The sequence below is a fragment of the Gopherus evgoodei genome, chromosome 2, assembly GCF_007399415.2.
Source record: "Gopherus evgoodei ecotype Sinaloan lineage chromosome 2, rGopEvg1_v1.p, whole genome shotgun sequence".
NCBI classification, from domain to species: Eukaryota; Metazoa; Chordata; order Testudines; family Testudinidae; genus Gopherus; species Gopherus evgoodei.
The window spans coordinates 188,632,914-188,644,006 of record NC_044323.1 but is presented as its reverse complement, the minus strand read 5'-3'; positions in this window follow the sequence as shown (position 1 = coordinate 188,644,006).

Sequence of the window (11,093 nt, the reverse complement as noted above, 5' to 3'; positions counted from 1 at the left end):
TGGACACCATCGCTCGCTTTTGGTATGCTCCAGGCATTCAACCCTATTGCCTATCAATAGTGAAAGCATGCAGCACATGTCAGCGTAATGGACCTGCTCCGCCTCTTAACAAAATTAAGGGTGGAAGACCTCCGCCTGCTGCTCCATTTCAACATCTTCAAATTGACTTTGCAGATATGCCAAAGGCTTTTGGGAAAAAGCACCTCCTTGTTTTGGTTTGCCCTCTGACTTCCTGGGTCGAAGCTTTTCCTACTGCTAATTGTACTGCTGCCACAGTGGCGAAGATTCTCCTTAGAGACATTGTACCCCGTTTTGGCATCCCTCTTGTGCTCGACTCAGATCGCGGACCTCACTTTACTGGTCATGTCCTTGGCCGTTTAGAACAAGGACTGGGCATTTCACACTCCTTTCATACACCCTATCACCCCCAGTCTAGCGGGAAAGTTGAGCGTATGAATAGGGAACTTAAGTTTACATTGGCTAAATACTGTCAGGAAACAGGATTAAAGTGGCCTCAGGTACTTCCTTTGGTCCTGTTTCACCTTCGTACTCGCCCAACCCGCGCATTGGGATTATCCCCCTTTGAACTGCTCTATGGACACCCCCCTTTTAAAGGCGGGGCGCTACCACGTGCTGATGTTTCACTATTGGGAGGGGATCATATGACCGCGTGTCAGTTTCTCTCCCTACAGGCTCGCCTCCGTACCCTTTGGAAAGCCTCGCAGTTTTCCCAGACCGTGCCGCTGGAGGAACAGATCCACCCGTTCCAACCAGGGGACTTCGTCTGGGCCAAAAAGTTCGTTCGTGACGACACCCTCCAGCCAAGGTTTACTGGACCCCACCAGGTTCTTTTGACAACCCAGACTGCAGTGTTCCTGGAAGGACGCAAATCTTGGATCCACCACTCCCACGTCAAGCCAGCCGTAGTGGACCACAGTGACGGACCAGCAGCTCTTGTCACCACTGAGGACACTGCCTTCGACCAGTGGACCAGCTTACCTCTCTCAGACATTAGACTTAAATTGACTCGAAAAAAATGAGAGGACCCTTTATTCTGACAACTGTATGGTTTTTTTTATGCTTTTTCAGTTTATTTTCTGCTTATGAAGATAATGCTTTTATTAGATATTCCCACGAGGTTAAAACTCGTATTTTAGGAAATAGAAGTAATTGCTGGGTATGTACTCAATTTCCAGTAAATGCAGCACAGGGACTCCCCTTCACACCCATTCCCCTAACCACTGCTAATATGACTTGGATGCCACCAACTAGAATAAAAGATCCAGTCCAACCCAATCTTACATGGGACAAAACAGGAGTGCCAATTAACAAATATCTCAGGGTAACCAATCAAACAGGATCACTGTGTTTTGTTAAAGGAAAAGGGTCAACTTTTGTGGGAACAAGTAAATGCAACATATATTTTAATGGCACCGCCTTTAGTAAAAATCTTGGCTTCAAGCCTTGCGCATCCCACTTATCCCATATGTGGATCCCTCACCCCGATCCAACCTTTTCAACTTTTTCATGGAGGGGCAGATTTTCAGAGTCAGTTTTTAAAAAGCCCTGCTCAGAGCTCAAGGGTGTCCAACTAATTGTTAAAGGATACACAATTGCCTTCTACAACTGCTCAAGCAGTACTACACTGCCCTTTGAGAACAACACTACCAAATTGTGCCTCTGCAGTTCACACAACGACCCCTCTGCGTTACCAGGGGAACAGTGGTACAACGGGTGGTGGGTTACCTCCTACTTTGAGAAATGGAATACCCAAAACGCATTATATGGAACATACTGGGTGTGCGGGCCCAAAGCTTATTATTTTCTCTCCCCTGATTGGGCAGGGTCATGTTATTTGGCATGGCTAGCATCGCCTTCTCGCATCTCCCTCACTCCCCCTCATTTTCCCCACGTTCGTAACATCCGTGAAACTGACAGAGATATTAATCTCCGTGATGGTTTGTCCTGGCAGTGGTGGGCTGGTCACACTAGCTTGAAGGGTGCTATCATCCGTCTACAGGGACTATTAGAATCTTTGACCAATGAAACTGCAACCCTATTTGAAAATCAGGCCGGGGAAATGTCCCAGCTGCGCCAGTTAGCTTTGCAAAACAGAATGGCTTTAGACATAATGTTAGCAGCCCAGGGAGGAACTTGCGCCCTCATAAATGAAGAATGCTGTGTTTTTGTAAATGACACCTACTCTGACACTTTTCAACGTACCAAACACCTAAGGGAAATGGCTAAAAACTACTCCTCTGGCCAGCCACCTTATGATTGGTGGGGAGCCTTATGGAATTGGCTGCCCGGATTTGGGTGGGTTAAAAAACTCTTGGTGGGTGTTGTTGGGGCCATAGTAGTCCTTATAATACTGTGTTGCTGTATTCAGTGTGTCACCTCCCTCATAAACTCATGTAAGTCAGTTTATTCTTTTCCCACTTCAGCTAAAAGCCTTACTCTCTTCGAATTGGCCCAGGCTGAAATTGCCAAGCGGCCCTTGAGATCTTGAAATAGGGTGTAGCTTTTTGATTAATAGTTATCACAAAGCTACAAATGGAGGAATGTTGGGTCTAAACTTTTGGTGAACTTTGGGGAGCCAAAACACACCCAGACTGGCTGTCTCCGCATAATCCTTCCTGAACCCTTTTGAACAAAACACTGACCTGCAAACTACTCATGACACCCCCTTTCTCAAGTAGCCATTAGCCTTTATCTCTATGCATTTACTTGTTAACTTGCTTTTCCTGTAAAATCTTGATTGATTATGCATGACCATTATCTTTTGTTAATCACTTTGTTTACTTCTGTGTATAAATATTGATGCTCACCCCTAATAAAGGGGCCACACTTAATCTAAAGCTTTTAGAGCTAAGGATAGTGTGAGCCCGTTGATCAACGCATTGGTGTCTGGTCTCTGACAGAATTGTGTGCCCCATACCAACTCCGCATGAACTTGGGTGCTGGAGAGGTGAGTGAGGACTTGCTTTATTTACCTAACACCATAACACAGATAATAAAATGATAATTTAGAGTAATGATACCCACTGTCATAACTTGCACCCTGGCAGTAGCAGCCTTAGCAGAGAGGCCCCAGAATTAAATGTTTAAGGAGACTGAACTCTCCCCACTAGTGCTGGTATCTCCCTGTCGGAACACAGGCAACACGTGGGACAACTAGCTCCGCTGCAGTCCTTGCTGCATCTAATTGTGGATCAAATTCACAGTTAGCTGGGCTGTCAAGTCAGGACCTTTCAGGATATCACCTTTTACTTCATTCACATAAACAGAATTAAAAGATTTTGTATTAATTACACTTTTGTATTAATGACACTTTTTCATATTCAGTAATCACAATTTGGCCTTATTTGCACTAGCAGTTTTCTTAACCATTAACACCAATAGGAAACATTGCAACAATGCTAGCACCAGAAGTGTAATACTAGCTACTGCATCATCTAATCTTGATCCTAGTCCTGCAACTGATTCCACATGGGAGAACCCATTTGCACACATGAAGTCAGTGAAGTTCTGTGTGGGAGCAGGAATCTGCTCATGCAGACCCAGTTGCAGGATGGACCTCTGATAGAAGTATTTACCCATGAGTAAAAAGAGTGATGAAATTGCTTTTGCTCATGTATTCTCTGGATTTGTATTCCAGGAACTTTGTTTTTGTTTCTTTCTTTAAGGTTTATATGGTAGAGTGACTGTGATCATTAAGTCAGTTTTTCTTGTCTGCTGCCTGGGAAAGTGATTGCCAAACCTGGATCAGTTTAAACCTTTAAACGAATTGGATAACCTTTGATCCAAAGCTCATCTATCTCTTTCTCATTCCTATACCTTATCTCTCTAGGAAAGGTCAGTTGGTTTTGCACCTGTTCTAAAAATAAAGAAGGGATGTCATTATTGTGGGTTGTTTCCCAGTCTCAGAGAGAAGAGGGAAAAGCAAAAGTTTTCCAGTTTGTAGGAGACAGAAAGGAATAAAAAACATCCTTCCTTTCCTAGTACTAAATAGATAACATCTTAAAATATTTTTATCATTACACATTTATGTTGAGAATTTTGCAAGTGCATACCAATCAAATTACAAAAATATAGCCCTTGAATAATCGAATTATACATATAATTGTGTATACATATGAAAACAAGGACAAAAGATTATATGGGGTGGGAAGGAGGAGGTAAAACAGCAATGGGAATATTGTAATTTAGAGTAGTTTCTAGTGGAAGCCTGTAATGTCATTGAAAGGATCATTTTCACTGCAGCAGGATCCTGATTGGCTGTCCCACATCCTGAAGGGATGGATTAATACATAAAGCTCATGTTTCAAACACTCTGAAAGTAAGTGACAGGTTTTGGAGATCAAAGTTATTTATGTCTAATGAGGAAAACTGAAATACATTCCACAAGAGCAACAGCAGTATAACTCCAAGAAGCATAAGTTTAACAATAAAACACAGCAAATAAGGATTACTGTATGCCTTGGTCTTTAGGAGAAACAGAACTTGGTCTTTGATATAGTGAGTATTGGTTAATCTGTGACCACACATTTCCTCACCCCTACAACACCCACCAGTTATCCAAATCATTTTTGAAGTAGCCCTACTACAAAACAAATATGCTCACTAGCATAATGGATGAAATTAGATATATGTATCTCTCAGAAAAATAGCCAATGCAAATCTGTAAAGTACAAGAAAAAGTAAACTAGAAGGACATTACTAATAGCAAATAAGGAAAACATCTGAAGAAAATATAAAGCCAATACATTTCATTTATCACCCTCCACCTCCTCCCCTAGCATCATATACCCCACTCATTCCAATTTTACTTATTAGATATGCATTTTGTATAGTTTTTGAATAATATACTTAGATCTATTGCACCCCATGCATGTTAGAGTGAGCATGCATATGCAGCACCAGGGTACACAGGCACCATTAGGCAGAAGAATGAAAAATCATTTGTAGTTTCAGACATTTTAAGGCCAGAAGGGATCATTAGATCATCTAATCTGACCCCCTGTGTAATATAGAGCACATAATTTCACCCATTTACTCTTGTATTGAGCCTGATAACCTACATTTGACTAAAGCACATCTTTCGGAAACAAGAGTGCCTCTGTAACTCCAACAGACCCTGGTCATCAGCAGGTGGGATTGAATCAGCCACCTCTGTGTATGAGCCTCTAATGCATAGGCTGAAAGCCACATGGCTCTTAGCTAAGGCTGTAGAGCAGACTCTTATCTCTCTCTCTCTCTGTCTGTGTGTGTGTGCATGAGTGCGTGCGCGCGCGCATGGCTATACTGGAAACGTCAAAGTGCTGTCGCGGGAACAATAATCCACTTCCATGAGGGGATTAGCTCCGAGCGCTCAGAGCCTGTCTACACTAGCGTCAGTTAGAACGCAATAAAATATAAGTGTAGATAAGTCCTTAGTCAGAGGTTCTCAAACGGGGTTGGGACCCCTCAGCAGGTTGTGAGCTGAAAGCCTCCATCCCAAACCTTGCTTTGCCTCCAGGATTTATAATGGTGTTAAATATATTTTAAAATGTTTTTAATTTATTAGGAGGGTTGGACTCAGAGACTTGCTGTGTGAAAGGGGTCACCAGTACAAAAGTTTGAGAACCACTGCTCTAAGTGGTCTCAGTGCCACTAGATGGGACAGGAACACCACACCCAGGAGGTGTGTGGGTTACACCTGCAGCCTTATACACATTATGCACAGGGCATACCCACCAATAGCCAGGTGCTGGAAGCATGGCAAAACTGAGCAGCTACTCAGGGGGAACCCTTGGCGCAGGAGCTGGCTTCAAGGCAGCAGTGAGGAGGAGCAGCACTGGCCACCCCACTGGTCACTCAGGTTTGGCCCCCCAGTCTGTCATGATGGAGGGACCATGGGGCCAAATCTGAGCAGCGTTGTAACCCCTGGGCACCATGTCTCAATGCCACTCACTCCATTTTGGCTCTGCCAACTCACCCCACACACCCCTGCATCATGCCAGAGCCAGATGTGAGTAAGCAATGGGGTGGCCACTGCTGTTCCTCTCTGTTGCGGCTGTGGGTCTGGTTCTTGAGCCAGGGATTCCCCTAGGGCCTACCTGGCCCCACCCTGATTCCAGTAGCCGGAGTCTCCTCTGCTCTGCCTGTAAGACTCCTGCAGCAACAGCCTCAAGGCTTTCTACAAGTACAGACAATGCAGTGAATGCCTGCATGGGGATCCAGTGGGGAGAGGGTCGGAAGACAGCCCTGGCGGAGGGGATGGATGTGAGGGGGTTCAGTTGAGCATCCCATGTGCAATATTTTGGGGGTCATCCATATATGGAATGGAAGGGCAGCTAGTCTTGATTCAAAGATTTCAAGAAATGGAGAATGTAGCATATCCTTTGAGAGAACATTTTCACCTACTGAGCAACAGAATTAGGCAGGTTTTGAATCAGTGACCATCTACACATATATGCCAGCAATGCCCCTCTGCTATGTACATCGGCCAAACTGGACAGTCTCTACAGAAAAGGATAAATGGACACAAATCAAATATTAGGAATGGCAATATACAAAAACCTGTAGGAGAACACTTCAACCTCCCTGGCCACACTATAGCAGACCTTAAGGTGGCCATCCTGCAGCAAAAAAACTTCAGGACCAGACTTCAAAGAGAAACTGCTGAGCTTCAGTTCGTCTGCAAATTTGACACCATAAGCTCAGGATTAAACAAAGACTGTGAATGGCTTGTCAACTACAGAACCAGTTTCTCCTCCCTTGGTTTTCACACCTCAACTGCTAGAACAGGGCCTCATCCTCCCTGATCGAACTAACCTCATTATCTCTAGCTTGCTTGCATATATATACCTGCCCCTGGAAATTTCCACTACATGCATCTGATGAAGTGGGTATTCACCCACGAAAGCTCATGCTCCAAAACATCTGTTAGTCTATAAGGTACCACAGGATTCTTTGCTGCTTTTACAGATCCAGACTAACACGGCTACCCCTCTGATACTATCTACACACAGAGCATGATGCTTTTCAGTGCTCCCCTCTGCCACTGTCCAATTTCTGTGTGAAGACAGAGTCATTATTATTTATATTTGCTGTATATTTAGCGTGTTCACAAAACAGGAAAGAGGTTAACTTTCCCTTCACCCTTCTATAGAAACCTTGTAACACATGAGAAATGCTGCAGTGCTTCCAGACAGAGAAGAACAGAGTGGATAATTACATTTTGACTTGCTGAGAGGAAAATGCAGCCTTGTGGATTTTGACAATGAATAAAAAAAAGAAGAGATTTTTCATTAACTGAGCTTTTCAAGGAAGAATAGCATCCCCCACCTACTAGCAGAGAAGACCTCTTCAGTGAAGTCACTTTAAAAGTCCTCTAAAGGAATAATTGATTTATCTGTCATTGAATAGGCTATAGCGGATATTTATTATATATATATATTAAAAGACTACTTCAATTATTGTAGTTTGACACAATGATAATTGCCAGTGAGAGCAGTGGGCTGGATCATGTATGACTTAGATTGCTGAACAGAGCACAGCAGCTTGCACAGCTTATATGTACTGATGATAACAGAGCAGGAAGGAACTGGGAACTTCAGAGGACTTTGATCAGGGAGATAATTGACAGAAAGAGAGGAAATCAGTGTAGTCAATCCAGAACCACAGCACTAGTACGTAAAATTAAAAATTCTTTACATAAAGCAGGTTGTCAGGAATTTGACTTGGTTTCTCAGAGGTTATTCTATCTGGCCACACCAATAGGATTTCACATTCTGTATTTACATTCACTACATTTCATTTCAGTGTTCACATTTTTCCCATCTTTCTGTTGCCCCTGATGTGAGCACTATCTAATCTGAATCCTCCCTCCTGATGAAAATGAAGTCAGTGCAACATGAGTTGATGCCAAACCCTTGATATTTTATGTCATAGGATAGAGTTCCATATTCTTAACTGTGTCCTACATGGGAACATCTTTGCATGACTGTGTCGCAATATTTGCACCAAAGCATCTGATGTTGTGCTGAGACAGGGCCGGTTCCAGGGGTTTTACCACACCAAGCAGCCAAAAAAAAAAAAAAAAAAGCCGCAATCGTGATCGTGATCTGCAGCAATTCAGCAGGAGGTTCTTCACTTCGAGTGGGAATGAGGGACCCTCCGCCGAATTGCCGCCCCGCTCCAGAGTGGCCGCCCCAAGCACCTGCTTGATAAGCTGGTGCCTGGAGCCGGCCCTGTGCTGAGAAGTGACAATGTAATATCATCAAGAGTCTGATACCCTCCCACTAAAGTCAATGGTAAGACTCCCGTTGAATTCAGTGGGAGCTGGAGTGACCTTCAAGTCACATTGTCAAGTTAACATGTGGCAAAGCAAAATCATGATGTAGAAAATCATGTGAATTTGAAACACTTACACTGTAAATTAGCTTGGCAGGATATGGGGCAGACCAATAAACATCAGACTGTCCCAAGAATATCAGCATGGGTGGCAACTCTCCCTGAATGTGATAAAGCCATAGGGACAAATTCTTCCCCCATAACCCCATGGATATTGTTTACTATAATGGGTTTAAATAGGATTAACCAACAACAAAATTTGGCCTACAATATTGGTCAGTTTAGACTTGTCCAATTCAGGAAAATATTTCTTTTCTATCATTAGAGTTTTGGAAATTAAAACATCCACAAAGATGGTAACACCCACCTGTGCAGATCTCAGTGAAATATCACATTCAAATCACTTATGTGCTTCCAAATATATCCAAGTTCAGAAGTTTGTCAAAACACTTTGTTTCATCTCAGTATAAAAATAATCAGCATGACTTCTAATTTTGATCCCTCTCTGGCTTTTTATTTTTACACAATAATTTATTTTGTTTAACTGCCTAGATTTGGCATCACTCTTAAGCAAAATATTTGGAGCTCACACTATGCATTTGTTTAGAAATATTGTAAAGACCCCAGTGATTATGATGATTTTCCACAAAACATAAGGCTGAAAGAGAATTGAAGACAAATAGCTAGTTTATTGCACAATAAATAAATATGTCTCAAATTGGTGAATGATGATGTGCCTGCTTTTTGTTTAACCAGTTACAACAATATTGATAAAGAAAAATGCATGCACTCAATCACTGATTTGGCAAAGGAAACAAAACACTTGCTAACAGACTGCTGCCTTCATCTGTGAATGTGAGTCTTTTCAAACGCTTTCTAGATGCTCTTATGATTATTTTGGTACTATGTATAAAGCCTATTTTGTCTTGATTTTAAATATGCTGAATATAAATACAGCAGCAGTGATGGCATACTTTGAAGACAGCATTAAGAAAAGAATTACAAACAGCAGCTGATGCCTCATGAAAATCTTTTTAAAAGTCTATTCAGAAGAATTTCTGGTTATACCACTGTATTATTATATTGTTAATTTCCATATTCCAGGATCATTGTTTCTCAAGAGCTTATCTGCTTCTGCTGCTTAGTTCTCACATGAAGCCATGATCTTTTGCATGTTCCATCACATTTGGTTACAATGTTATAATATTTATGGCTTCAGTTTGGGGAATAGACAGCCAAAGCTGACAAATTCTTAAACGCAGAGCCCACTTCTCCTCCACCTTGTACCATGTATTGTCATCTACCTCTGCATAAAGTATTACACATGTAACAAGATATTCAAATCAGAATGGTAGAATTTTACACCCACTTTGCACAGGTGTAAACGAGAATGTAAGCTGCAGGGCAATGGAGAATCCGCTCCAAGAGCTACAAAGGGTACTCAGTGAGAGTTGCAGCTGCCTGACCTATTTGTCATTTTAACTTAACTTCTCCCATTTTTCAGGTCTGTGAAGTTACCTCCCCTTTTCCACTGCAGACCTCCACTGTGTGAAATGCCTTAGCATGCCTCTTTCTTTCTCTCCCACTGACTATGATGAAAATGAAAAAACATGGCTTGATCTGGTTTCTGCCAGCATTGTGACATTAACTATCCCTCAGAACTAAGCGGTTGAAAAATACTCTGTCCGAATGATTTTTACTCTTTAAAATATCTGAAAAAAGTTTTCAGATTTTCTTCATGGCTAGTGAAGCAGGAGAGGTGAGCCAGCCCAGTGCAGAAAGAACCGGAATGCTTCTGATCCTCAGCCCAAATTTCAAACTGAAACCTGAGCCCTTCTCTAGGGTCTAAAAGTTTGGGTGAATTCCTCTCACTCCCTCTCTCTCCCTCCCTGACTCCTGTCCCAACAAGTCTCCTACCATTGCAAATATTTATCTTGGGGTCCTAATAAGCATAGCAACTTCTGCTGATTTGTCTATTCTCTTTAAATCTCACAAAGTCCAAAGCTTTTCCAGGGCAATGAGTTTTGGGGAACCTCTAACCTAGGAAGTCATCAAGCATGCCACATGTCAACAATAGCCTAGTTCAGAGACTTTAAGCTTGAATGACTTCCTTGACCCTCTATTACCAATGTGATATAATCAGAGACAGGAGAAAGAATTAGGGATGGGGGACAAAGGTCTGTTAGAATTTAGGGAGAGAGTGTTGGTGATAGGAATAGGAAAGAAGAGGAAGACTTGAGCAATTTTAGGGTAATTTTTGATAAAGTTCTGAAAAGATTAGATGCTTATCTAAAGCTGGTTGAACCACAAGCCCTTTGAGTTTCACCCATCATTAAGCAAGGAGTATTGCCTTGTGGTTAAGATACACCACAGGGTGTCAGAAGACTTGTCTCTTCCTAGCTCTGCCACAGGCTCCCCATATGACTTTGGGCAAGGTACTGCAATTCCCCCAGCTTCCGTTTTTTCATCTGAAGAATGGTAGTAACATTTGCTTACTCAACACAGAATACAAGAGGCTACACTCATTCATGTTTATTCAGCACTTTGAGATTCTGGGATTGAAGGTACTATCGATGGGCACATGCCTTATAATTATGATAACAGGAGATATCAGAAAGGCTCTGCATATGTACACGCAGGGATCCTTCCATGCAGAGCTCATTGTAGCATTGTGGAGCTAGTTATTATTTTAATAGCACCCCAGTCCTACAATGGTCCCAGCATAGGAGGAACCTTATACTTATGCAGAGCCCCAG